We start from the raw sequence: 26,486 nt of genomic DNA, 5'->3' as shown, positions 1-26,486 counted from the left end.
TGATGCGGACCGTTAATCATGACCAACAACAAACAATCCCTAACTACACCACCACTGTCAATGATTCAGCCCTGTTGATGCGGACCGTTAATCATGACCAACAACAAACAATCAATCTGACCTTAGCGAGCTCCCCAGCTAGCATGTTTCCTCCTTATCCACAGCCATTCACTTGCTCGTTCTGCTGCCTGAGACATGTTGCTAACCGCAAGTTTCAGGCTCCGTCCCCGAATGCCCAACTCAGTTAGTAAGGCAATAACGGACTTTGCCACAAAACCACGGCAGCCCACCTCTACAGGCCGCACTCGAGCCCTCCAACCTCGCTGCTCTGCCTCTGCTGCCATTTCAGCATACCTAGCTTTCTTGCGCTCATAAGCCTCCTCAACTCGATCTTCCCACGGGACTGTGAGTTCGATAAAATAAACTCTCTTCTCTACCTCAGACCACAGTAACAAGTCCGGACGTAGCCGGGTGCTAACTATATATGCTGGGATGACTAGCTGTTCATTCAAGTCAACCCTCATTTCCCAGGCTCCACCTACACTTAGCTGCCCTAACTTGTGCCTGACCTTAATTGGTCTAATCTTTTCTCCCTCACGTACATATATGTACCTATATGTATAGGTACATATATGTACCTATATGTACATATAATATAGGAAAATGGCAAATTTTATGTATGCAACATATAGTATAGGTGCATATATGACATATAAGTATATATATAAACCTACATGCAAAGAAACCTATATGTTACCTATACAGTATATCACCTATACATTACTAAAATCCATAGCTACATACATAAATTTAAAACACAAAATGTAGAAACTTTTGAACATGATTTATTAACAACAGATATACCGTACATAAGGTGACAACAGTGTTAGTGCTTAACAAACCTCCCTTAACAGAGGGGACGTGTGTGTTGCCCAAACCAACCAAGCCCGAGCCCTACCCAAGCCCAAACTCAAATACAATTTTTCTATTTTTTCGCTGATCTTCTGAGCTCTGTGAGCTTACTGTTGATTGCTGTGCCAATCTGCCCTTGGGTGGCTGCCGGCCACTTCTTCAGTGTAGCATCTACAGAGAAGACAAAGATAATGAGAAGACAGTACTGTCCCAAGCCAAGTCACAGCCTCCTAATCTACATGAGCTGCCCTATGAGTTTGGCCCTGATACCAAGATTTGAAGTGTTTGTCATGTACACCTCATTATTACAATTATTGAGATTATTTAAAAAGTCATCTAATAATAATGATATAGTGCTTCATCAGGAACCCAAAGTGCTAACAATGGTAAATGGACAGTCCAGGACTGCACTTTTCTGCACCCAACGGTACCCAAAGAGCTTTACAATGGCCTCTCATGAACCCGTTCACACACACATTCATACACCACCAGCCAGCTGCCATGCTTTATTAGAAGAGCAAGATATGCATTACAACATGAAGTATAGACAAGATATTATGGCACAAACTAGGGATGCACCGATATGAAAATTTTGGCCGATGCCGATAACCGATATTAACATTGCTGTTATGGCCGATAACCGATATTTACCGATGACGATATGATCTGTATAAAACCACATTTTTATGATCATCACATTTTGTACATACTGAAAAACACATGTTAACACTGAATTTGAAAAAGTTATGCATTTCTTTATTTGCAAAGCCTTTGGAAAAGCCCATAAATCATAGATTTACTGCATTATTTCATATCAATGTGAAGAATTTGGATGATAATGATATCCGATATTAAAATTGCAACATCTGACCGATACCGATATGACCGATATGTTAAAAAATGACCAACATCGGCCGATACCGATATGATTGCCGATATATCGTGCATCCCTAGCACAAACACAAAACAATGAGTATTAAGGGAGGGGTGAATATGAGTGTTTTTTAACAGTGACACCAATTTGTGTCATGGTGTTATTTACAACACTGCTCATTTCAAAGCAGCCGGTCATAATGTCAGTGCCCTGAGGTATATTGGGGTGGAGAGAGTCCAAAAACCACCTAGAGGTGGCGATCATGATAAAAGACTCCTCCAACGGGAAACATTTTGGATATTTTATTTAAACACCATGTCCCCTCATGGACTGAATGAAGAATTTGATATAAAACCATTTCTGTAATATGGTAGGCTGAGGTTTGTGCATTCATTTGTGAATTTGTGAAGTAAGCAAAAAAGTGCGAATTGTCCCTTTAAGCTCAGCTCACTGGCTGTTGGTTTTCTTTCCCCTTTCCTCATTTTATTTTATTTTCTGCAACAAGGGTGTGGTTTATTGATGGAAATATTAATGTATTATTAACTTTCATATTGTGATATGTTGAATGTAGCCTATGCCCCTTTCTTGGGGTTTTAAACCAATTTTATAAAAAAAATTGTTGTACAGGCCGGATCAGCTGATGGGCAGGTGTTTACCATTAACTAATCACCTGAACAGCTATATTAACTGCCTTTTTCCTGTCTGTGCCTTGTTGATTGATTGCCTGAAGAAGACCCGTGTGGGGTCGAAACGTTGCGCTATTTCAATTATTAAATTATGGGAGCTTAACCGGTGTGCGGACATTCATTCTCTCCTACTGAATATCACGCCTTTTGCCCTGCACCTGGATGAAGGTGGGATGTGCACAGGCCTACTTTTGAAACGTTATTTACAACACTACATGTTCTACAAAAGAGGACTACACACTTAACAGAGAAATATTAGCCCAGAGATGTGGATCTACTAGAAGAGCGCTGTGAGTAAGAAGTGGGGAAGCGATGAATTAGAATTATAAGTGCCAAGCAAATACCAATAATGGGTGTCCTACCTGATGCCGTCTCCTGATGGCTAATACAAGGATGATAATAAACATTGATACAAGGATGATTTTAAGTACCGTAGTCAACATATAGAATCTCTAAACTTCTGTTTTCCCTTCTCACTTCATAAGCATTTACTCACCGATAATGCTGTTCTTTTTAGTTTGGTCCAGGGCGACCAGCTGCTCCATATCACCTCTGGTTGGCTTCCCACCTTAAAGTAATATTTCAAAATTATAACAAAAGGTGGGTCAAATGAGATGTTGGTATGGCAGCAAATTATGTTCACATACTAATACGTAGTTCATCACTTCAATTAGGTAGAGCAGTGGTTGTCCTGGGACACATGAGGTAACTAGAAAAGGGTTCCAAATAGACCGTTCAGACCTGCAAACTCTGGAGTACTGAAAAAGCTGACCACGTACAAAACCCTATTCACTTCAACTACCATGATTGACCTAAAAGGGCAGCCAAAAGGTGACAAGCAGGCATAGAGAGTTATGTGATACATGACATTAGAGTTTGAAAACCACTTGGGTTAGAGTGTGGGGCGATTATAAAGAAACATTACCCGCATCTACAGCAACAAACACAACACACCCTTAGGAACATATGGGTAAAGGACTGCGGTTGAAAATTAGCATTCCAGTTTAAGGCCCATTCAGCAATATTTTTGTGTTAAAATAGCTCTAAAACAGCTCTATATTCTCTTAGGAAACACTATTGTATGGTGTCTGGTCATATGCGCTAGTTCCACAATTCCGTGCATTGGCTGCAATCAGCCCTGATTCAAAATCAACCTACAACTGACCGCCGATGTATTTCTGCCTAAACGTCAGTATGTGAGGAATTGGGATAACAAAACCTTAACTTAAACAAGCGAATTCGCCACACCGCTGAAAGTGCCTTTAAATTCTAGTGTATTTACTTTGTGCATTGTACCAGGGATAGACTCCTGCGTAAGCTGGCTGATACAGACAATAGGCCAATTCCGACCACTTCTCTCTTCATCAGTTTCTCTTGTGCATTAAAACACTGTCCTTTCAAAATAAACAAATGGAAATAAAATCTTTACTGGCATTGACAAGTTAAGGGATAAATAATTGACCGGCACTGCCTTCGGAACCGTGAGGCAAAGCCGAGGGGTTTTGTAACGCAATGGAGATCAATTATTTTGCGATAATGACCAAGTATCCATAGGTTTTCCCACCTATTACATGGCTAATTTGCCAACAACAAAAGTTCTCAGCAACAAACTTCAAGAGCCAAGAAAAAACGCTAAGGAATCTATTTCCAAGCAACAGAGAAATGCGTTTGGAACGCTCACTAGTTTTGCTGGCCTGAAACAAACTTTTCAGTGTTTAGAATGTTCGCCTCTCCATTGAAAATTAATTGGTTGCCCTTGACAGAGGTCCGTTATTGTCCACAGAGGTTCGTTATCGAGAAATAACAGGCCTGTATAAAGTGCGATTGACCAATTGACCAACAAGTATTTCAGAGTGCCATGTAAAAATTCTGTATACGGTAATATGACTGACTGTTTAGTGACAGAACAGATTAAGAACATGTTTTGTACCGTTCAGGTTGCTCTTAAGCAGAGTCTGCAGGTCAAAGGTGCCGAGGAGGAGGTTCCGCACCATGGCGGTAGCCGTGGGGGAATGCTGGGCAGCGTTCCAAGCCTCTTTGCTGCAGAATACATCCGAGCTCTTCATAACTTCGATCTGAAAGATTATTTTACATCACATTTGTTGTAGTAGATTCTTTGTGTCTTTACTTACAAGGCAAAGGTGTGATATAATATTCTACTATGTCCGAGATGAAAGAACAATCCAATGATCACAATTATTTTAATGGCAAATTAGATGACAATTCGTATTGATACTTAATGGTTAGCTTACCAATAGTTAATAAGCGTTTATGTATTAATGCAGAATAATCGCTCTAGGTCATGCTCAGACAAGCCTGCCGATGGAAAGCTTTACAATGTGCAAAGTTAAGAACTGTGGGGCACAACTCCTCACAGCACTACTTTGGCCATTTCAGGCTTAAAGGGGAAGTTCTCTATTTAGCACATTAAGGCCTGTTAGAAGGTTATTTCTAATCATATACAATGGACCATGTCATTTTTGTAACATATGGTCCAGTCGTGAGAAATCATCTATCACATCTATTTCAGGATTTGGGCTGTATAATGGAAGTGAATGGGGCATGTAAAAATCCTTCAAAAACACCATTAAACTCTAGTTCTCAAAGTCAGGAAAATCACCAACTGTTCACTTGAGTCTGCTGATGTTCTGACAAAATAATCGCTGCAAAGTATGCTTCCTATCAGGTTTTATGCTTCATTCAGTATGGAGCATATTGCAGCTTATAAAACGGGTAGGTTAAATCAATATGAGCCCCATCTGCCCATATGTGGGTCAAGGTTGGCCTGAAACCATGTAGGGCAGGGGCGTTCGACTCCCTGAGGAGAGTACTGAGACAGTACAAACCTAAAAACCAATGCTATAATGATAAAGGTATAAGACAAACTAATCATTGGCCATAACTTTATCAAAGGAAGGAAGTAGGCAGGGGATGGGGGGGGAGGAGGATGGAGAGCAGAGAAGGAGAGAAAACAGGGGATGGTGGGGAGGGAAGAGGGGCAGGAGGGAGGGATGATAGTCACAGCAGTTACTTACTTTGTTGGTGTTTTCACTCTCTGCTTTCTTCGGCTCTACTGCCACAGGCTTTAACAAGACAAAAAGCATGAACAGGGAATTTAAATATTATGACTCATTTGTCCAAGATTTGTAGCCTAATTTGACTGCCATTGATTTCCTATAGCTACCTGTGACAGCATTCACCAGCTTTTGTTATGAGAATTTGGGTTGGTCATAGCAAGTCCCCAATAAACACATTTGTATCATCAGACTGAGTTACCTTTTAATCATGCAACGACAACACTACTCTGAAGTCTACAAAGCAGTGTCTCAGCGAGAGAGAGGTTTAATTGAAGGAAATGTGATTTGTAAACACGCATTGTTTGTATCATGACCAGAGGCGTTGTTAAACGTATCACATGGAGCTTTAATAAAACACAAAAAAGGCTCCAGCAGTTTGTGAGCTTAGCCATGCATAAACACAGACCTATTTACAATTGGCTCCTACAAAGCACAGTTTATATCCATCCTTACTACATAACATGTTACTCACCTGTTTGTTCGCTGAGGTCTCAGCTGTCGATACCATCTGTCACAGAAGAAAACCTTGTTAAACTCTTCAACAATAAAATATGCAAATGTATACTAAATAACAGCAGTGAGGAGGACCATAAGACCATGGTGGGGGGGGGGGGGGGGGGGGGCAGAGAGGAAAGGGGGCAGGGGCAAGGGGGGGGGTGGGAAATTATGTCATGAATCTCTGTACTTCGGTGCCTAGTCGGTTCTTACATTCCTCGGTTCTGATGGTGCCTATTTTTCCATGGTACCGACACCGAAGGTACCGAGTTTCTATTTAAAAGTTACAAATACTTCCACAATTAAGGTGGCCAGTATAAAATTTGTGCCCACTTGCATCAATATAAAGAGAGATTGAACGTGTTCTCAAATCGGTTTCCCTCCCGATTGTTGCGCACCCGTAATAATCACCATCCTTGACCGATGCAGACATGTTGACAGCGAGTGTGTAGCCTGCTCCTAATATGTGCGGTGTTTACCAACAAGGTCTAAAGCTTGGATTTAAAATATGTGCTTCGCATAAGGCTACAGCTTAAATAATGGCGACAGACTCAGAAAGACTGCGGGAAGAAAAAACTCTCCTCTCTCTCTCGGTTTTGTTTTGTGTGAAGCACTTTGGGTTGCATTTGATTGTATGAAAGGTGCTATATAAATAAAGTTCATTATCATTATTATGCTCTATACAACAAGTTATACACAAGTAATCAGCCAAATGTCATAAAAGAGTTTGCATAAAATCCCTATAGCTCTGCTTGAGTAATAAGTAAAATAAATAAATAAAAATCTGAGGAAGCAAAGTGTTACTCACCACCGTATCTTCAGTATCGGAGAGGGATTCTGTGCAGTCCATGTCCACCACAGGAGACCTTTCAGTCTTGTTCATAGAAGAAAAATATTGTTATTCTTCAATAAATTAAAGTGCAAATACCAGCAAGTTATTAACACTATAAACACTATCAGAGGAACAGAGGAATCAGATCTAACTTACCCTATGAGCAATCGAGGAAATGTCTCTCCTCATTTGAGGGATTTCTAGAATGAGGATGTATAGAGAAAAACACTAATTTACAATCAACACATAAAAATAGCAGCAAGCAACTCAGTGCCCTTACTTTATGTAAACTAAAACAACTTTTTCACCCTCTACCACTCTAAAGAGACTAATGAGACGGGAAACACGCATGTCGTTTCTCACTAGCAATTTCAACCCGAGATGAGCCGTTTTAAAATAGCTATACCTATCCTATTCATAGCTTTCAAGGGGCGTTACGTGCTGCCGGGAACGCCCACCTGACGGTCAAAAAAAAAACTTGTTCATTCGCTGCCAGCCGCGTCGACTAGTTTCTCATTCTCACGCTGTGTTTGTTCAGCCGTTTGTACACACGTCTTTGCGGCCAACATTTCCTCAAAGGTAAGCTCAAGTAACGTTACAATAATGATTAAAATACCCCGTTAACGTTACTTGAGCTTACCTTTGATTAAATGTTGGCCGCAAAGACGTGTGTACTTTGATGGTAGCCATTTGCCCTCCCCAGCGACTGAACCACGTCTAATGGCACAAATCCACAACCTCCTCCTCCTGTCTGAGTTTTCTTTCTCCGACGGCATTCTGTAAAAGCACAAGCCAGGCGTGTCTCCTCGTCGGTTAGTGCAACCGATAGCACAACAGGTATCCGGCATTTTGGCTGAACAAACCGTGAGAAACTAGTGACTCGGCGGCAGTGGAATGAACAAGTTTTTTTTTTGACCGCCAGGTGGGCGTTCCCGGCAGCACGTAATGCCCCTTGAAAGCTATGAATAGACCCGTGAACAGAACGAGTGTGTTAAAAAAATGGGGGAGGGGGGGGGGGGCAGTGAGTTTTTTTTCAAATGAAAATTGAAAGCCGGTCAATAAGACCCGAACAGAACTTAAGATTTAAAGATCATTCTAATTCTAACCTTAGCAACGTGCATGGCTATATGAGCACACACGCTACCTCCCTTGACCCCAGCTAACGACATAGCGTTGGTTGTTTTGCTCATAAAGTTTCAACGTTAATACATCGGAGTATCTATCTACTCCAGAAAAAACCCTGCTTGGGCACCATTAAAATATTAAAAAGGAGAATACTTACGATTGATAGTCAGGTCTTTAAGGTGCGCATTTTCCTTTTTCAGAGATTGTACTTCACTTCTCAACTCCTGTATCGTTTGCTGGAGCTGGTCCACTTTCCTCTTCTCCCACAGTTGTTCATCCAGATATTTTCTGACTTCAGAAGCTGACTAAGAGAGAGAGGTAGTGCAGAACAATAGCTAATGTTATTCAATAGGCTCTTTGCCATGGAAGTATAAAGAGAACTGGAAGAGACGATGCAATGCATTAGGCATAAAAAAAAAATTGTTTGTTTCTGGTTGCCTACCTACCCTGATTATTTATGCCCTACCCAAATTATTTTATGAGCTGGAAAAAAAAAAAAAAAAAATGAAGCCAATTTGGTCAAGTTAGCATTAGTTAGTTAGTAAACCATAGTGTATCTGTCAGACAGTAGGCTACCTTTCTCTTAGGGGGTGGGTCTCTTTCATCTTCATCCTCCTTCTCCTCTTCATTGGCTTGATGGGACTTGAGGCAGATAAAGAGAGAGAATGAATGAGACAGAGAGCCAGAAGGACCAAGTTGCCTACTGTGCTGGTTTCTTACCTCATAACAGCTACAGTTAATGCAGTTTATTATAACAAAGCTTTCTCATCATGAATTTAGTGTTATGTAATGTATGTAACAACACAAACTGGATGCAGACTGGTACTGTACCTTCTTTGAAGGTCTGTGAGCCTCTTCCCCTCCCTTTTTTTTGTCACCCTAGAGAGAGCGAGAGAGAGCGAGCGAGCGAGAGAGAGAGAGAGAGAGAGAAAGAGTTAATTTTTAAAGTTTAAGCTATTGTATAAGAAAACCAACAATCGGTGCAGTCAGTTACCTTCTTCAAAGCTGCCGGGGCAGACTCGTACTTAGGGTTCGGAATGGAATGACGTTTTAATGGCTGAACTTCGCGGGCCTCAATGCCAGCAAGCTGTATTTGGAGAGTCTTCTCGAATTCTGGTGCAATGAAATCAAAATGAAAATGCAAATTGTGCGTCTTATCTTCTCACAGTGAGTGTTTATGTTCACATAGATTGTTGAGGAAGCTTAAAAATAGCCTATACACTAAACCTGGGATATAGGTGTCTATTTTCCTTTTTTTAAGTCTAGTCTTCCGTTTTGGGCACTTATGGAAATATAGCCTAAACAAATTTCAGTTTTTTGGCACTCAGCTGTAATCCAATAATATAGGACAAAGGTTAAGATAGTAATGGAGCTTGTGCATATAGCCTATTTATTTAAATACCTGTAGGGAACAAAAATGTAAGCTAGGTCTAGGTCTATGACAGGTGTTCCTTATCGGTCTTTGTCAAATGTAGTCCTTTGTGGCATACGTACAGGTAACAGTGTATCAAATTATCTGCGCTGCATTGAATCCTCAATTGTAGCCACAACTAGCCGATCTACATATGATTATGCAGTAGAGGCTAATGCAGTAGAGACAAACAACATGATAACAGGTGTGGTACTAGCTACATTTGACGTGGTAACATCACATACTTGCAACGTGCACTATTACAGCCTCGTGAACCGGCCAAGGCTTCTTTCCGGATCTCCATTCAACCAAGTGAATATCGGGCTCCTCTTCACTTCCATTAACAAACTCTTCTACATTAAAATTTCTAATGCAATCGAGTGTTAGGATACTATAACGTCCTTTATCCGTCCCCGCTGTCCATTGCAGAAGAGCATACTTTATTGGATTGTTTGTTTCTGCCATCCTCTCTTTGTGGCTATCATTCTTCCGAGGCGGTAAAAGCTGTGTTGACGATGACGTCATCAATTATGCGATGCTTAAGTGATATCAATTGCCTCTAAAAAATGTTTTAGGAATAAACAAAAAAAGTAACAAGCTTGGAAAGAAATGTGGATTCAGTGTTTACATTATTCTATAACAACAATTTCCAAATATTATTTTTAACACCAGACTGATTCCTCCCGGATGTAGAGGGGGCAGTAACTTCCGTTCAGGAAGCAGTCTGGTCTTATATATCCCTGTGTAAATCTCTGCTTCAGAAGCAAATCATTATGGATCCACGTTACAAAAGGTACCTCGTGGACGACGAGGCACCCGTTCCAGAAAGAACTAAGAGAAGACGGAAACGAAAGTAAGTAACATTAAGCATTTAGTCCGCTACAAAACAGTCTTCTTAACAAAGGCCGCGCTAGCGAGCTTGCTAACTTTAGCAACGTAGCTACCGGTTGTCTCGATGTCTCTTGAGTATCTAACAATCTGAATAATGTAGCGATGTAAAACGCCCATGCCATAATTTCCCTCAATGTGAAACATGGATTCATTACACACAAAGTGAAAAAGTGTGTTTGTATAAGTGTTACGTATATCTTTCGATCCAGTTGGCTATCCCCGGCCCCCAAGAAAACACCAAAGGCAGTCCCAGAAAACAGTAGTTTGCTAACTTAGCTAGCAAAGCTAGAACTATACGCCAAAAGGGTGGAACTATTTCACTTTGTGTGTTTTGAATCTCAATCATAAAGGTTTACAATATTATCTTGAGTGAGCAAAAGGGATTTAACAAACACTTTTCTTGTTAGGGATTGCGAAGATGAGGGTGATGCAGAAGCTGTGGCCTCGACTTCTACAACTCAGTAAGTAGACCAAATACACACACACAGATACATGCACTATTCTTTCTTGGCTGTGTTAAAAGAGCATACTAGCGGGCGTGGCTACTGGTTCAGGAAGTCAAGAATTCATATTCTCTATTGGATTAAGTGATTAATCAGATGTCTTTTTTATTTTAGGCATTTCACTGAAGACGATGATCAATATGCTCAGGCTTCTACTGCTTCTGGCGACACAGTAAGTTGCTAAAAATGACCCCACTATTCAAGTCAGTTGTGTGTATCATGCGTGCAGTGTGTTTGTGCCTACATGAGCATGCGCTTTGAGCATCTTTTAGATGGAAAAGTGCTCTCTAAATGCAATATATTATTATTATTATTATTATTACTTTTAAGATGATTCCACAATCCAGACTCCCACCAAGTGTTGCTTAAAGCGGGGCACAAATTGGAAATATGATTTGGCTTTGTCCTTTCTAGATCGTAGCAATACCTTCCAATGTTTGTAGTCTTGTTAGAATGATTTAGGCTATACATTTATATTTCTTGATGACACACAAAACTGCACCATAAGTGGGGCAGCAATGCTAGAAATTCCATGACAATTGTGCATTTTGTGATAAAAGCATAACATTTGTTGACAACTATCAAGAGGTCAAAATAACCCCCAAACTTTCCCCTACAACCCCCAAAAAGAGTCCCAAATTTTGGTCCTGGAGGGGCCCCCAGGGGGGTGAGGCCCCTCCCCCTCCATCCAAAATTAATGTAAGTGAATGGGGAAAATTGATGCATTTCAGCTCTGCCCCCCATAGTCGAGAGGCCAGGCAAGGTCAAAAGGACCCACAACCTCTCCACTACAACCGCCTAAAAGGGAATCGAATTAAACCTCTGAGGAGCCGCATGGTGACCTGTTCAGTGTGCCAGACTTATAGTCAATGGAAAACAGTAAAAATGCATTGTATGCATCGGGTCACCATGGGGCACCCCAAAGGCTGTATTTGAAACCCTTTTAAATGGTTTTAGAGGAGAGGTTGTGGGTCCTTTTGGCCCTTGGCTGGTCTCTCTAGACAGGTTGTGGCAGAACTGAATGCATCAGTTTTCCCCATTCACATCCAGTAATTTTCGCCTGAGGGGAAGGGGCCTCACTTAGTGCCCCCCTGATGCCCTGCTGATGTCACTCTGACATCAACACAGGATAGTTTCACAAAAAAAAAACCTGTGGGAAATACATAGTTATTCCTAAATAATCAATGTATGAGCTAATAAAAAAATCATGTATATGACATATTTTGCAACCAACGATTGTACGATTTTTTGCCTGACTTCAAATCCAGGTGGTTACCACAGGAAACCACAGGAAAGAGTACATTTGTATGAGTCTGCAAATTTGAGAGCTAATCCAATGTTTTAAATTCACAGATCAACCAACCAATGCCTGTCCCAAGCTCTCCACCTGAGGATCCAGGAGAGGGACCGCACTCCCCTTGGGAGCCAGTAGAGGGCCAGCTAGAAGACTCCACAAGTCTGACTTCAGACCAGAAACCAACAAAAGAACAGGTGGAACTGCTGCTGCTAGCATTGAAACTCAAACACGGGTTAACAAATAGAGCCTTGGAGGACATTATGCATCTCATCAACTTTAGTGGTGGTCCTGGTGGGGAATCAGTTAGTGGTTCAAAGTATCTTTTCTACAAATCATTTGATTCAGTGAAAGACATATTAGAATTACACTATGTGTGCAAGACTTGCAACCTTAGCATGCATGAAGGTCCCTTCAATGTCAAGTGCCCAGTCTGTGACCAGAACATATCAAAAGCGCACGCACAAAAAGATCAGTGTTTTTTATACCTGCCACTAAAAGATCAAATCAAAAAATTGCTTGAGGACAACCAATTAGGGAAACACTGTTTTGAAAAGAAGGATGCCTCCATCAAAGATATATACGATGGACATTTGTACAAAAGACTATCCCCCCTTGAATCAACAAACAACATATCACTGGCGTTCAACTGTGATGGAGTGCCAGTGCACAAATCAAACCCCAAAAGTTTGTGGCCAATTCTGTGTACTGTTAATGAACTGCCAATAGAAATACGGGGAAAACATGTTATGGTTGCTGGCCTGTGGTTTGGTCCAAACAAGCCCAATATGAACACCTACATGAAGCCATTTGTTGACGAGTGCATAGATTTGTACTCTAATGGTGTTACATGGAAAAGTGACAGCGGGGAAGTTGTCACAAGTAAAGTACTGGTTACTATCATGGTGGCAGATTCAGTTGCCCGACCAGCTATTCAGAATTTCAAACAGTTTAATGGAGAGTTTGGGTGTTCTTTTTGTACCCAGAAAGGAACCAGTGTGTTAAAATGCAGGGGGCGCGTACGGGCTTATCCCTATGAAAACGCAGAGTTGAGGACTCCCTCCCAAACTGATGATCTGGTAGAACAGGCACTTGCTGGAAACCCCTCTAAGGGAGTGAAAGGGCCTAGTATTTTGTCTTGTCTGCCCAATTTTAATATAATTGATGGCTGTGTACCAGATTATATGCACAGTGTGCTGCTGGGTGTAGCTAGAAGCATCACCACACTGTGGTTTCATTCTGAAAACCACCAATCTCCATGGTATTTGGGACGCTATATTGAACAGATTGATGAGATTTTAACTTCTATTAAACCCCCCTGTAATGTTTCCCGTGTCCCCCGCTCAGTGAAAGAGAGAAAATTTTGGAAGGCTCATGAGTTTTACATGTGGCTATTTTATTACAGCCTACCGACATTGAAAGGGATCTTACCTGAGAAATACCTTAAGCACTGGTTTAAGTTGGTAAAGGGGGTCTCTCTTCTACTTGGTGAGAATACTGCAGATATCAGAATCTGAGAAGTTGCTTACAGAGTTAGTTGAGGAAATGGTTCCCCTTTATGGGATCAATAATGCCACTTACAATTTACATTTGTGTCTTCATCTACCCAATACTGTGAGGAACTGGGGTCCCCTCTGGGCACAGTCTGCATTTGTCTTTGAGTCATACAATGGGATCCTTTTGGATATGATAAAGAGCAGCCAGGGAGTTACTCAGCAGATAGTGAAAATGGTTTGGCTACAGGTGGCACTTCCATCATTTGCCAAAAAAACCATGGAAGGAGCTTCTGAGGAGTATTTAGCTCTCTTAGAGTCTTTTTCAGATGAGAAAAAAAAGGTGCAAGAAGTCAGTCGCTCCCATGGTGTCACATCACTGGGTAGGCCTAACATTTGTTTGATCAAAAATGAGGATTTTCTAGCCTTGAACAGCATCAGTAACATGGCAACTAGAGTCCCCGTTAAGTACTTTAGCAGAGTAGTGGTTAACGGTCACATAGTTCATTCACAAAACTACACACGTACGTTCAGGAGAAATTCATTCACGGTCATTCTTTCTGATAGCGAGGAAAGTATTTTCTTGATTAAGACATTCATTGTCACTGATCTTGGCCAGGGGGATACATGCTATGCAGTGGGGAAGTTCTTTCAAAAAGAGAAACACGACATTTGCAGTCCATTTAAGAATCCCTGTTATTTCATCCCTGTAGGAAAAAGTATGGGACCTTTAGTGGCTGTACAATCATCTCAGATAAAAGACAAGTGTCTGTTTGTTAGAACTGTGAACAGAAATGTTGACTTTGTCTTCAAATTCATTAACCACAGTGAAATGCTCAGGTAGATGTGGGAATGTCATTCCTGCCTGTGGCCATTGGTCTATTTAATGCCTCTCTCTTAAAAGAGCACCTCGGAGACGCTCAGTCTCCCTGAGACTGAGCCAGCCGATAGGTTAACTGTGCCTGGCTGAGCCACGTGTAACGTATAGGGCAAGCCGACTTAATATAAATCAAGTGCAATATGTGCAATATGTCACGTGCAATAATGATAATTGACACGGAATGTATACTATACTTACTCTACGTATTTGTATTTTGCTACTTGACATTCTACTTATTTTTTGCTTTTTGCTTCTATCGCATTTACTAGTTATTCTATGCTATGTTGTGTTTTTCTGCTTATTTGCTTAATATTGCATTTACTACGGTTTATTTTTATTTTATTTTATGCTATGTGTGTTCTGTGAGCGAGCTACTGTAACTTGTCCCAATTTCGTCTTTCTGATTCTGATTCTGATACTGTTCCAAATACAATAGACTGCACCAAACCGAGAAATGGGAAAATACTTTATAAAAAACACTGGAGGGATAGGCTTTCGTTCATACCTCATGGACAGTTATAAGTAAAAAATCCATCTACACTCGGTTTGGAGAAGTCTAGTATCTAAGTCCCCGCCTCTCCGTGATTTACTGACTTGGTCTATAACCATGTATGAAAGGTCTGATGTTATGACCGGCCTCCATAAAATGCCTAGCGACTGGGGATTTTATGTCCTTACGTCTAATGGCACTCATATGCTCAATTATACGTGTACGTACTGGTCTAGATGTTTTACCCACATACTGGAGATTACATTTACAAAAGATGACATAAATCGTGTTAGAAGAACTACAATTAACAAATTGTTTGATAGTATATTGTTTGTTGGTAACTGTGCTTGTAAGATGTGGGGGGTGAAAATGACATATGAAAGGCATGCATGAATGTATGTTCCATCTACCGTACTTGTTTCTTCTACTTTTTATTTTATTTTGCTACCTGTGATTTTTTTTAGGGAAATGCCCCACTTTTTTCACCCACGGGCACTTTGCAGTAGTAGACTGTAATGACCTCTGAGCCATATTCATCTAGAACTGTAACTGCATTTCAGACAAGATAGAAAACATTGCATTTGGTGGATGTAACAGTGCAGTGTATTGCCATTCAATGGATGTGTATGCGCTGTAATGATGTGAATCCAATTTTATCTGTAATGTGGTGCAGTGACGTACTTGAAAAATTGCTAAATTGATGCAATAAACAACCTTAATCAAACCATTTTGTTTTTATACATTTCCTTCTCTTCCACAATACACACCTCAATCTTCATAGAATGGAAATAAGTATGCTCAAGAAAGAATTGATGACCGTGTAGTTAATAATTCAGAAAAAAACTAGCAAACAATTGGTATTAGATATTTGTGTTGATATCATAGCTTTTTGTCTCCTCTCACTTGCCATAGTTCATACTGCCTGGTTTACACATCACATGCTGTAGTCACATGTCAACATGTATATAGGATCAAACATGACTACCATTGTGTTGATCTAACACATTCCACATGTCCAAATTCTGTCTTATGTTATTTTCATGTTACTATGTGACAAAATAACACATGAATTTCACATGTTCACATGCATTATCATTATTATGTTATTGCGTGAAATTAGTTTTTTCTGTAAGAGACTTTGGACAAATATGTAGATGTTGCCTTGAGAATAGAAATATGACCTGGACTTCATGTATGACATGAGCTATATATGGATTATGACACAGTGTATACAAACAGATTTGTAAATGACATATATAGGAGGCATATACCTTGTATTGTGTACATATATGGCCTATATGTGGATATAAAGAAGTGATACCTATATGACCTGTATTATGAACATATAGGGCCTTTATGTGTATAGAAGCTATATAGGAGACATATATGCCCTGTATGTGCACATATAGTACCTATATGTGGATATAAAGAAGCTATAGGAGACCTATATGCCCGGTATATGCACTTATATGCACCTGAATCTGGCCTATATGCAACCTATATGCGGCATAAATGTGGCCTATATGCGCATATATGCACCTAAATCTGGCCTATATGCGCATATATGCACCTAAATCTGGCCTATATGCAACCTATATGTGGCATATATATGGCCTATATGCTCATATATGCTCATATATGCTGCATATAGGTTGCATATAGGTTGCATATATGTACATATAGATTCTTTCCATGTGGGGTAGCTGATATAACAAGAGCAGAGAAAGACATTTGAGACTGAAATCATATTGGTGAAGACATGGGTGTCCATGTAGCCCTTTTACCATGTTTGATGGAGCACACATTATATTTAATTGTTAATTTATAATTTTTATATTTTTTCTAAGTTTTCCCATCATTTTCTCCCCAATTGGAGTGAGCCAATTTGTTTTCCCCCAGCTGCCCTGGTCCCTGCTCCACCCTCTGCTGATCTGGGGAGAGCCGTAGCCTACCGCCACGCTTCCTCCGACACATGCGCAGTTTTCAGGAGCATCTTTTCACCAGACAGTGGGGAGCTTCACCGGCAGGACTTAGCACGTGGGAGGATCACGCTATTCCCACCAGTTCCCTTCCGCCCCAACCGAACAGAGATGTACTAGTACACTGACCAGACACATACCCTTAGCCTGTATGGACGGCTGACCAAACCTGCGGAGGTAACAGGTGCGAACTTGCGACCCTCATGTTAGTAGGCAGGGAATCTACCACTACACTACCGGGACGCCCATTTCATTGAGACTTAACGAACCCCCCGCCCCGCAATAACTGTTTGACAACAGAACTTGTTTGTTGTTTACATCAATACAGTATGCTGATGAACATCAAATGTGATTCATTTATTTACACATACACTGTGGCGTCCTCTGTGATGGGGAAAAACCATTTGTGGAACCAGGGGTAGCAGCATAGTCTGTGGAGTTAGTCAAAACAGTGTGAGAACTTTCATCAGACAGGGTTGGGTATTAAAGCAGTTATCAAACGGGACAAAGTTCAACTTTAAGTTAAACATATTTGAAGTAATTATTGCTCGTCAATACACATTTCACCAGAGATTACTAAAAGGGAATAAAAATAATTGCCTTGGAGGTTGGTTCAATGGTGTTCTTTGGAAAGAGTCCTGAATTCTCCGTCCTGTGTATGGAATGGAAAAGTTAACAAGTCAATCTGAGGACTGATTTACAGAGGTGAATACCAAACTTGACAGGCCTTACAGGGCAGGACTTACTCCCAGAGCTGGAAGCAGATCGTACAGGCGTGGAGCCAGTAGATCCTAAAGCATCAACAAATGGCCTTCTAGAAACCCGCTCATTTGCGTTTACATCGCCTACACAGTGCACAGACATGGCCAGACAAATGTCAATGGAAAGTATTTTACAAGTTATTAAATGTTCAAATCCTATTTCATTTAAGAGTTGTGACCAGCAGCTCTGCATGTCATTTGTCGGTTGGCTGGTCCCCAACAATTTCACCACACTTAGAATTAAAATTAGGCAAGGCAGTCGTGTCATGTGTGCGCGTGTGTTAACGTCAAATCATGTCAATTGACCGAAAAAAGGGGGCAATGGGGGCCATATTTAATAATTGCAGGGTGGCAGAGTAGAGTGGATCCTGCACCTGCCACCATGAATGTTACAAAAGTGTGTGAATGTGAGAGAAAGCTTGAATTCATGTGCATACATTGTGGCAGCTACTTCGCATTTGCGCTTGTTACTTGAATATGTCGGATTAAATGCAACACTGCCACTAATTGTTCCAATCACATCTCGTTCCACATATCTGATGTGAAATCATTGCAAGTTCAATGCCAAAACTTAATGTCCAATCAGAACTATTCAATGTAGCCGAATGACATGGTAATTTTGTTGGAATTACTGCACCCACTTATTTAGGGGTGCCAAATGAACACAGTACTATAATCAAATTCGCAATACCAGATATTGGTGTGACATTTGAAGGTTTGGAGAAAATCACACAGTCGGTCTCTCAGAGACCACCTTAGGAAGACCGTTTCACTGTTCACCAAGGACTTACCTGTTGAGTACACATTTTCTCTTTGTGAGGAGTCTCATTGGTACATTTGGTACATTGTCATAGAAGTTAACACTGTGCATCACTGAAAACCAAACAAACATTATGTGAAATGCATTTTGATTTCAAAGTATCATAGGTGAATTAATAGGAACACATTTTTAACAGCCATTCTGTGGCCTTGTGTGTATGGTGGAGACGGACTCTGTCTCCTCTGGGAACGATTAACCATAGGGCTGTTCCGCGGATCCACAGCACTTCCTGTTTGAAGATTAAAATTCAAAAACAAAAAATTATTGAAACAGTAGCCCTCCCCAGTAACTATCACATTGATCAGACTCACTTTGAGTCTTAACTGTGTAGTTCAGTGACACTCAATTTCCATGAGCCTAAAAACATTTATGAATCACAAAAATACACTTTTTTTAAGGTGAGATGACCTACTTCTGTGGCCTTGTGTGTATGGTGGAGATGGACTCTGTCTCCTCTGGAAACGATGAACCATAGGGCTGTTCCGCAGATTCACAGCACTTCCTGTTTGAAAATTACAATTGTAAAATTAACAGTTATTGGAACAGTAGCCCTCCCCAGTAACTATCACATAGATCAGATCCACTTAGAGTCTTAACTGTGTAGTTCAGCGGCACTCAAATTCCATGAGCCTAAAAACGTGTAAGGCTGAAAAATACACTTTAAAGACAGGTAATAAGGACCTTCCATCATTAGAATGATTAGATCATATCTCTGGGGACTTGCTTCATGGTCCAACTTTGATCAGCTGTGATTTTGGCTGAGTAGACATGGGAAACAATGTCACACTATCCCAGAAGTTAATTACTAATAACTTGTCACAGATGTTTAATTATTTAATTCGCTTTTTGATTGAAAGGACCTACTTCTATGGTCGTGTGGTGATCTCAGAAGAGATGGACTCTGCCTCCGCAGAGAAGGATGTGCCACAGGGGAGATCAACACCTCTCCAAAAAGAATGTGATTCACTTCTGCATACCAAAACATTACTCTCATTAGAATATTGAAACAGCGGCGCCACAACAGTATGAAGATGTGACATTTTCAAAAAAATTATCATCATACTTCCACGTTCGAATAAATATCGCAAGAGATAGAGCCACTGTAAGTCTCAATAATATTTTTCTGCACTCTGTAAATGGTTTAACTTGACTAAACTTAAATATATTTCTAAGGCTGAGAAATAAACAACTTCAAACTGGTTAGAACCTACCACTGGAACTCGAACCTACCACTGGAACTCAGCATGGGCTGTCCCCGGGCATGTGTCACGTCACCTGAATGGCCATTGGAAACGGAATGTCACACTATCATACAAGTGTACTAACAACACATGTTTACAGCTTTTCACAAACTTTGAATGTAGTTAGATCATTTCAAATTTTAAATTTTAAAGGACCTACTTCTGTGACCATGAGTGGATCTCGGAAATGCTGGACTCGGTCCCATCACAGCTCGATGATCCGCAGGGCTGGTCCATGTGTCCACACCACTGGTCCCAACATTTCCTTGATCAAGTTGACAAAAGCAAAAATAACTAATTTGAACAGTTGCATCTTCAGAATCACTATCGCATTGCTGAGACCCACTTTGAGTCTTTTAATGATTAAAGGTGTCACTACAAATCCTGAAAAATCCATTTGAATACTAGCAGTGTGTCGATTAAATGCTGACTGATACAATTAGTTTAAAAACATTATCTGGGTCCCTGCAACACAGGAAGAAAGTTGTTTCTGGGGTAATAAATAGGCTAATACTTGATCAGTAATCCGTTTAGCATAACTCATCTTTCAATGCGTCTTGGCACCCCTAGTAGTGGAAAACATAAAACCAAAATAACCAAATTATGTAGATGGGCAATTTTACAGTGTGACTGTAGGAATGTGGTAAGATAAGAGATGTCTTACATGCAAGGGGGTATGGTGTGGATGTATACACATTTACTGGCTGTGGTGAGATCTGGACATTCACTAAATAAATACAGATAGAAAAACAAATTAGAATAAAACACTATGCTCTTCAAAGCCAGTGTAAACCATGGACATATTATAATATGGACTGAGCATTGGTCCCGTTCAGTGAAGCCGCTGCATGTTAGATCGCCGCTCTGGCGGTTGAATCCAGTATTAGGTCACAAGGCCCGCCTCCCCATGTTAGTGGATGGGAAAAACACAACCGAAATAATCACATTATACGTCAGATAATTTATTTCCAAAGGTGGTTTGTATCATTTTAGATACAAACCACAGGCATTAGCATTATCATGGAAGTGGAGGAGGTCGGAGAGATACTGGGGGGCACGGGCATGAAGGGACTTGTAGGTGAGGAGGATGATCTTGTATATGATGCCGGACTTGATGGGGAGCCAGTGGAGGTGGATGAGGGTGGGGGTGATGTGCTGCCAGGGCTTGGTGTGAGTGAGAACCCTGGCAGCTGAGTTCTGGACATACTGGAGCCTGTCCAGGGTTTTGTTGGGCACCCCGAACAGGACTCCATTGCAGTAGTCCAGACGGGAGGTGACGAAGGCGTGGACCAGAGTGGTGGCAACGGATTCTGTGAGTGAGGGTCAGAGTCTGGCAATGTTCCTCAGGTGGAAGAAGGTGGATTTGGTGACGGACTTGATGTGGGAGTGGAAGGAGAGTGTGGAGTCCAGGGTGACACCCAGGTTGCGAACCTCAGAGGATGGGGAGGTGGAGCAGCCGTCAACCACGAGAGTGAAGTCTCCCACCTTCTGAAGCCGCCCTGGGCGCCACGACCAGGAGCTCAGTCTTGGTGGTGTTGAGTTTGAGGAAGTTTGATGTCATCCAGGATTTTATTTCATGTAGGCAGTTGACAAGTGACTGAGGGGGAGGTGGGAGGAGGGAGTGGTGCTGAGATAAATCTGTGTGTCGTCGGCGTAACAATAAAAGTTGAGTCCATGACGACGGATGATCTGGCCGAGGGCGAGCATGTAGATGTTGAAGAGGAGGGGCCCAAGCACTGAGCCTTGGGGCACACCTTGGTTGACTGGGGAAGGGGGGGAACGGGAGCCATTGATGGTGACAAAATGTTCCCTGTCGGAGAGGTAGGATGCAAACCAGGAGAGGGCTGAGCCAGTGACACCCAGGACATCGGACAGGCGGTCAAGGAGGACGGGGTGAGAGACGGTGTCAAATGTGGCAGAAAGGTCGAGAAGGATGAGGATACTGATGAGTCCAGAATCAGCGGCAGTGAGGAGGTCGTTGATGATTTTGATGAGGGCGGTCTCAGTTCTGTGATGGACTCTGAAACCAGATTGGAGGGGCTCGTGGAGTTTGTGGATGGTCATGTGATGTTGAAGTTGGCTGGCTACCTCTTTTTCCAGGATTTTACAGAGGAAGGGGAGGTTGGAAATTGGCCGGTAGTTGAGAAGGTTGCTAGGGTCCAGTCCAGGTGTGTTGAGTATGGGAGTTACGGCGGCAGTTTTGAAGCTGGTGGGGACTGTTCCGGTTTTGAATGAGGTGTTGATGATGTCCACCATAAAAGGGCAGAGGATGGGGAGGCAGTCCTTGACAAGCCTAGTGGGCATGGGGTCCAGGGAGCAGGTGGAGGCTTTGGCCTGGGTGACCACCTTGGTGACATGTGGGGCGTCCACAGGCGAGAAGGAGGAGAGGCAGCATCGACGCTGAGGTGGGGGTGAGGGGGTGGGGCTGGGGGGTTGGGGGGGAGGAGTGCAGGAGTCCGGAGCTGCTGATAAATGGCGTCAACCTTGGCCTGGAAGAAGTCACGGAATTCAATGCAGAGGTCAGGGGCACCAGGGGGATGGGGGGCGTCAGGGGGGCGGAGTAGGCGACTGATGGTGGAGAACAGCCTCCTAGGGTTGTTCTGCTGGGCGCCAATGAGATGTGAGTAGTATTGTTTTTTGGTCCGGGAAAGAGCAGCTCTGTAGGCTTTCACGTGATCATGAAAAGCCAGGAGGTGGACTGTGAGGCTCGTTTTCTTCGTGAGCCTCTCCAGACGGCGACCAGAGACCTTCAATGCACGAAGTTCAGTGGTAAACCAGGGGGCAGGGTGTGAGTAGGAGACAGACCGGGTTTTGAGTGGGGCTAGAGTGTCGAGGCTATGGGAAAGAGCAGAGTTGTAGTGGGATACCAAGCCATCCACCGTGGGTCTGTGGGGACCGGGGACGGATGGGCATCTATGAGGCTGGATAGGGCCGGTGCACATTATAGATCTATCGTCATAGACAAGACACACGGCTTCATGTTAACGCTCCCTGGAAGTCGGGTGGCTCTAGGGTTGCCACCTTTCATTCAGAGAAATAAGGGACACCCCTCGGATATGACATGCCGTCCGAAGGGCGGCGGCGGAAAATTTTGGCCATTTGGGGCCCCTGTCAGTCAAGGGCCCTTGGAATCATCCACACTTTCCCCCCCCTGGCTACCGCCCTACAACCACCACAGGCCCGAGGGCACGGTGGGGCGCCAGTGGTAGTAAATCATAAATTAAAACGTTGTTTCAATAAAGCATTTAGATTCATACTTAAAGTTTAAAGTGCTTTATTAACACTGAACATTGAAAATCAGTTAAATAGATAACTTTTTAATTCAACTCTGAAATTGCTATTCTCTCACAACTCAACAGGTTTCTCTAGTGGTCTTCTTGTCATAGCTGCAAGTACAATAAGCCAACACCTCATCTTCACAAAATCTATACAGGCCTTCAATAAATAGCCCAATCTGTAAACACACAACCTTAGCATACAGTATTATATGCACAATGAAACACACATAACACTTAAACTTAAATGAACCATAACTTATTAACTTAGCTCAATAACTTAAAATTAAACAAATGCTTTGAAATATAGTGCAAAAATATATAGTGCAGGAAAACAGATGGACTTTTAGAAAGAAGGCATAATCTTACATCTCAGGATTGTGACATATTTCTCTTGACTTTCCAAGTTTATATTTTAATATCCTTTATGCTCCCTGTTTCACTGGAACAAACCCTAGACACATTCTGGGTGTGCAAATAACTATTTATGAAACTATAAAACTGCAAAACATTCCTGCTTCCCTCAACTGTCTTTCATTCACTCACACACTCTCTCTCTCTCTCTCTCTCTCTCACACACGTCACACACACACACACACACACACACACACACACACACACACACACACACACACACACACATTCACATTCACACATACATTCATTATTTTCTGTGTGGAGCAGTCAACAGGTCTCTCTCTTCCTCACTGTTACTTATTTTTCTGTGAAAACAGTCAACAGCTCTCTCTCTCTCTCTCTCTCACTGTGTGTATTTCTTTTTCCATGTGTACTTCTTATCACTCCTTGCTGCACTGAGTAGCTGTTTGTCTTTCAAAACGCAGCGATAAAAGTCTGAACAGGACTGCTCAAAATTGAGAGTGATCAGGAGCTCACTCCTCATGAGATCCACAGAGCACTTGTTCCTGCAGTCACTCCATTTGCTGGTCATTCTGGAAAAGATCCTTTCCACATATCCAGTGGATGCTGGAATGCTCAGGATGTGGCTGAGAATGGACAGCATGTTAGGCAGGTCAGCTGCTTGAAAGATAGCCACCCACCTGGCAGCCACACCTTTGGACTTCCACTCATCTTCTGCATCCTCCTTGAGCCTCTTCAGAATGGTATTTGCTGTGGTGCATTCATCATATAGTTGATCCATGTTGACTTTATGGATGAGGTTGAGCTTACCAGTGACCCTCTCAATATGGGGACTGCCCCCTAGTCCGATACCTCACGAGTCCGATACCTCACGAGTCCGACACCTCATGGTTTTGGGTTAGGGTCTGGGGGAGGTTAGGTTTAGGCGTGGGGGTGGGAGAGGTTAGGTTTTGGGTTAGGGTCTGGGGGAGGTTAGGTTTAGGCGTGGGGGTGGGAGAGGTTAAGTTTTGGGTTAGGGTCTGGGGGAAGTTAGCCTCTTTTTTCGGACTCGTGAGGTGTCGGACTCGTGAGGTATCGGACTCGTGCCATGGCACCCTCAATATCGCTGAAGGTAACCATTCCATGCTGCAGAGAGAGAGGTTGCAGGGAGAACAACCAGTTGTTCGCTGAAAAGTCAAACCATTTCTCAACATATGAGATTGCTGTGTTAAGAAATGCAGTGAAATCTGCCCTTGCCTTGTTTGCATCATGTGGAAGGAGACGCTGCAGCTTGACTTTGGTTAAGTAGCCATAGAACTGGTCACCTCGTCTTTGTGTCAGTTTTTGCTTGAAGTCCTCCATAATGGAATATAACTCAACACAGGTGGTTGAATTGCTTTCCAGCTTCTTTACAACTTCCTCAAAGAGGGTGAGGATGTTGTTGCAGAACAGGAGGTAAACCTCCACAATGTCGGGATCTTCCTCGGTTGAGTCTTCACTGAGCTTTAACAAATCTCTGATCTGTCTGGGACACTCATCCCCCAGGCTGATGAAGTAAGACTTGAGAGCAGTCCAGGTTTGCATAAGCCGCGTGATGGCTGGATTGAGGGAAAGCCACCTTGTTGTGACATGTCGTAGAATCTCCCGGAATTCTACATCACAAAATTCACAAAAACTCTTTGAGGGATTCTCTTCGTTTGGCTGATACGGAGAAGTGCCCATAGACCTTCAGCACAGTGTTTTCAACATCTACAGTGAGCTTGTCCAGAGCATGTTTCACTGTGTTGTGCATAAAAGCAGCTGCACACCTCATTGCGGCCCCTGTCTCAACTCTTTTCAATCTTTCTCTTCAACTCTCCACCTTCCCCCCTGATTGGAAAACAGCCATGGTCTTCCCCCTCTTCAATGGTGGCACATGGCTCTGATCCTAATTGCTATCGGCCGATCTCCATCTTGCCATGCCTAGCCAAAGTCATGGAGAAGCTGGTCCACAAACAACTCAACCACTTCCTTACATCTAACCATATCCTATCAGACCTACAATCTGGCTTTCGATCCGGTCATGGATGTCTGACCGCCACCATGAAGGTCCTCGATGATGTCACCACAGCTTTGGCCAGCAAGCAGGTCTGCTTAGCCACTTTTATCGACCTGGCTAAAGCCTTCGACTCTGTCGAACACAATACCCTGCTGCGTAGACTCTCCAGCATCGGCTTGTCCCCCTCCTGCTGTGATTGGTTCGCGAGCTATCTCGCTAACCGTATCCAGCAGGTGAAAACTGGGAACATTATCACTGATCCTCTTGCTGTTTTCAAAGGTGTGCCCCAGGGCTCTATCCTGGGCCCTACCTTATTTTCCATTTATATTAATGATGTTGCTAAAGCAGCGGGCAACTCCCGTATCCACCTCTACGCAGATGATACCATCCTGTATTCAGTTGGCCCCTCCCTCCAATCTGCAGCAACCACTCTCCAACAGAGCCTCACGGACGTAGAGAAATCCTTTTTCAATCTCCATCTCCGCCTTAACACAAAAAATACCAAGTGTATGCTCTTCTCCCGAATTAAGGATGCCCCCAGCCCCCCCAAGATCATCTGTGCCGATGGCACACCTGAGGGCGTGGCCCTGGAATTTGTGGATTCATACAAATACCTGGGCATCTGGCTGGACTCATCCCTTTCCTTCAATACACACATCAATAACCTTCAGACTAAAATCAAAGCAAGATTAGCTTTCCTCTTCCGCAATAAATCTTCCTTTACTCACCCAGCCAAACACACCCTTGTCAAGTTGACAATTCTTCCGATTCTGGATTACGGCGATATCATTTATAGAATAGCCTCAGCATCAGCCCTCAAAAAATTAGACACGCTTCACCATTCAGCTATCCGTTTCGCTACCAATGCACCCTTCCAGACTCACCATTGTGACCTCTACAATCTGGTAGACTGGCCCTCCCTTAAAACCCGACGATCCCTCCATTGGCACCACTTTATTTTTAAGTCTATACTAGGCAAGACACCACATTACCTCTCATCTCTCCTCCACATAGCAACAAACACCTATAGCACAAGATCAAGCGGGTACATC

The sequence above is a fragment of the Poromitra crassiceps genome (assembly GCF_964638095.1).
Source record: "Poromitra crassiceps genome assembly, chromosome: 11".
NCBI lineage: Eukaryota > Metazoa > Chordata > Actinopteri > Beryciformes > Melamphaidae > Poromitra > Poromitra crassiceps.
The sequence above is the reverse complement of the archived record's forward strand: the minus strand, read 5'-3'. Positions refer to the sequence as shown.